This window comes from Pangasianodon hypophthalmus, chromosome 9, assembly GCF_027358585.1.
Source record: "Pangasianodon hypophthalmus isolate fPanHyp1 chromosome 9, fPanHyp1.pri, whole genome shotgun sequence".
Classification (NCBI taxonomy): domain Eukaryota; kingdom Metazoa; phylum Chordata; class Actinopteri; order Siluriformes; family Pangasiidae; genus Pangasianodon; species Pangasianodon hypophthalmus.
The window spans coordinates 23,401,025-23,406,008 of record NC_069718.1 but is presented as its reverse complement, the minus strand read 5'-3'; positions in this window follow the sequence as shown (position 1 = coordinate 23,406,008).

The window sequence follows — 4,984 nt, the reverse complement described above, 5'->3', positions numbered from 1 at the left end:
TTTCACTCCTCTTCTCTTCTCTTCTCTTCTCTGCACTCTTTTTCACTCCTCTTCTCTTCTCTTCTCTTCTCTGCGCTCTTTTTCACTCCTCTTCTCTTCTCTGCACTCTTTTTCGCTCCTCTTCTCTTCTCTGCACTCCTCTTCTCTTCACTCTTTTTCACTCCTCTTCTCTTCTCTTCTCTTCTCTCTTTTTCACTCCTGTTCTCTTCTCTTCTCTTCTCTTCTCAGCACTCCTCTTCTCTTCACTCTTTTTCACTCCTCTTCTCTTCTCCTCTCTTCTCTTCTCAGCACTCCTCTTCTCTTCTCTTCTCTTCTCTTCTCTTCTCTCTTTTTCACTCCTCTTCTCTTCTCTAAAAGCAGCAGGTCCTGAGCAGTCCTGAGGTCAGGTGTTCATGTGACTCCAGCTGTGTAGCCTACTGAAGACCCGACGTTTCCAAAAACAACAACAACAACAACAACAAAAAAGTATTAAATATTACCTAACAATATTTTAACTTATAAGCCTAATTATAACGTTTCTCCTCTAGGAAAGCCATTTAACGAGTCCGAATCGCTTTACATTACCCTGAACTCTACTGACTCCCTGCCCCGGTCTGACTCCCTGCCTCGCGCGTGCGCTCGCCTCGACGGAGCAACAGCACGGAAGCACGGAGGATGCGCGAGCCAGAGGCCAGCGATTAACACTCACTACTAACACACCTCGCAGGATGTGCAGCTTAACACTAATAAATAACACAAATTTCACTAGTCCATGGAGACACAGTATTACATAGAGCTCAGATATAAACATGCATCACACATATGTAATATTGCATAAGCCTATAGCGCATATATAAACATTCATCACACATATTTAATATTGCATAAGCCTATAGCGCATATATAAACATGCATCACACATATATAATATTAAATAAGCCTATAGCGCATATATAAACATGCATCACACATATGTAATATTGCATAAGCCTATAGCGCATATATAAACATTCATCACACATATATAATATTGCATAAGCCTATAGCGCATATATAAACATGCGTCTCACATATAAAATATTGCATAAGCCTATAGCGCATATGTAAACATTCATCACACATATATAATATTACATAAACCTATAGCGCATATGTAAACATGCGTCACACATATATAATATTACATAAGCCCATAGCACATATGTAAACATTCATCACACATATATAATATTACATAAACCTATAGCGCATATGTAAACATTCATCACACATATATAATATTACATAAGCCTATAGCGCATATATAAACATTCATCACACATATATAATATTGCATATGCCTATAGCGCATATATAAACATTCATCACACATACATAATATTGCATAAGCCTATAGCGCATATATAAACATGCATCACATATATATAATATTGCATAAGCCTATAGCGCATAAATAAACATTCATCACACATATATAATATTGCATAAGCCTATAGCGCATATATAAACATTCATGACACATATGTAATATTGCATAAGCCTATAGCGCATATATAAACATTCATCACACATATATAATATTACATAAGCCTATAGCGCATATATAAACATTCATCACACATATATAATATTACATAAGCCTATAGCGCATATATAAACATGCATCACACATATATAATATTACATAAGCCTATAGCGCATATATAAACATTCATCACACATATATAATATTGCATAAGCCTATAGCGCATATATAAACATTCATGACACATATGTAATATTGCATAAGCCTATAGCGCATATATAAACATTCATGACACATATGTAATATTGCATAAGCCTATAGCGCATATATAAACATTCATCACACATATATAATATTACATAAGCCTATAGCGCATATATAAACATTCATGACACATATGTAATATTGCATAAGCCTATAGCGCATATATAAACATTCATCACACATATATAATATTACATAAGCCTATAGCGCATATATAAACATTCATCACACATATATAATATTACATAAGCCTATAGCGCATATATAAACATGCATCACACATATATAATATTACATAAGCCTATAGCGCATATATAAACATGCATCACATATATATAATATTGCATAAGCCTATAGCGCATAAATAAACATTCATCACACATATATAATATTGCATAAGCCTATAGCGCATATATAAACATTCATGACACATATGTAATATTGCATAAGCCTATAGCGCATATATAAACATTCATCACACATATATAATATTACATAAGCCTATAGCGCATATATAAACATTCATCACACATATATAATATTACATAAGCCTATAGCGCATATATAAACATTCATCACACATATATAATATTACATAAGCCTATAGCGCATATATAAACATTCATCACACATATATAATATTACATAAGCCTATAGCGCATATATAAACATGCATCACACATATATAATATTACATAAGCCTATAGCGCATATATAAACATTCATCACATATATATAATATTGCATAAGCCTATAGCGCATATATAAACATTCATCACACATATATAATATTGCATAAGCCTATAGCGCATATATAAACATGCATCACATATATATAATATTGCATAAACCTATAGCGCATATGTAAACATGCATCACACATATATAATATTGCATAAGCCTATAGCGCATATGTAAACATGCATCACACATATATAATATTGCATAAGCCTATAGCGCATATATAAACATTCATCACACATATTTAATATTGCATAAGCCTATAGCGCATATATAAACATGCATCACACATATATAATATTACATAAGCCTATAGCGCATATATAAACATGCATCACACATATATAATATTGCATAAGCCTATAGCGCATATATAAACATTCATCACACATATATAATATTACATAAGCCTATAGCGCATATATAAACATGCATCACACATATAAAATATTGCATTAGCCTATAGCGCATATATAAACATGCATCACACATATATAATATTACATAAACCTATAGCACATATGTAAACATTCATCACACATATATAATATTACATAAGCCTATAGCGCATATATAAACATGCATCACACACATATAATATTACATAAGCCTATAGCGCATATATAAACATGCATCACACATATATAATATTACATAAACCTATAGCGCATATGTAAACATTCATCACATATATATAATATTACATAAGCCTATAGCGCATATATAAACATTCATCACACATATATAATATTACATAAGCCTATAGCGCATATATAAACATGCATCAAACATATATAATATTACATAAGCCTATAGCGCATATATAAACATGCATTACACATATATAATATTACATAAGCCTATAGCGCATATATAAACATTCATCACACATATATAATATTGCATAAGCCTATAGCGCATATATAAACATGCATCACACATATATAATATTGCATAAGCCTATAGCGCATATATAAACATTCATCACACATATATAATATTGCATAAGCCTATAGCGCATATATAAACATTCATCACACATATATAATATTACATATGCCTATAGCGCATATATAAACATTCATCACATATATATATATATAATATTATATAAGCCTATAGCGCATATATAAACATGCATCACATATATATATATAAAATATTACATAAGCCTATAGCGCATATATAAACATGCATCACACATATATAATATTACATAAGCCTATAGCGCATATATAAACATGCATCACACATATATAATATTACATAAGCCTATAGCGCATATATAAACATGCATCACATATATATAATATTACATATGCCTATAGCGCATATATAAACATTCATCACACATATATATAATATTACATAAGCCTATAGCGCATATATAAACATGCATCACACATATATATAATATTACATAAGCCTATAGCGCATATATAAACATTCATCACATATATATATAATATTACATAAGCCTATAGCGCATATATAAACATGCATCACATATATATAATATTACATATGCCTATAGCGCATATATAAACATTCATCACATATATATATAATATTACATAAGCCTATAGCGCATATATAAACATGCATCACATATATATAATATTACATATGCCTATAGCGCATATATAAGCATGCATCACACATATATATATTACATATGCCTATAGCGCATATATAAACATGCATCACACATATACACATAAATATACTGTGCACAAGACTTATGCACGTGTAAAGAAATGATGTACAGCAAAGACACTTTCAAAAATAGTGAAATTAACCTTTGTACTTAAAGAAACAGACTGCAAAAAGCTAAAAGTAATTAAAAAAAATCAGTATTTAATATGACAATCCTTTGCTATTTAAAAATGCATCAGCAATCGCAGGTACAGTTTGTGCAGTTTTATAAGGAAATTAGCTGTTAGGATTTTCTGAGCATTATGGAGAATCTGTCACAGTTCCTCTCCAGACTCTGTCACACACACTTCTGTTTTCACAGAACAGCCTTCATTAGTTTTTTGTCTGAAAAGTGGTCTATCCTGTAATATGTTACATACTCTACTGACATACAAACATTTTTCTGTAACATTTAATTTTTTTGGTTTGTTCGAAAAGTAATGTTTGGAAATCTAAAAGTTTTTTGTACTGACTCATTAATGCAGATGTCACGAAACAAACATCTGTAAAAAAAAATTTGTATGGAAAACAACTTAAGGTGCCTAAGTCTTTCTGCATGGTGTTGTATATTAGACACAACACCATTGGATAGTAAATCTATAAAGCTAGGGTTCGGAGGTGAAAATATGCAGCATGTGGAGATTGTAAGCAGATGGGAATTGAAACGTTGCCCTAAAGAAGGAAAGTGTAAAACTAGTGCCTATAATGAATGCATGAGGTCTCGTAACACTTTTGACATTTGACACATTCCAGTATTTGGGACATGATGTTCCAAAATCA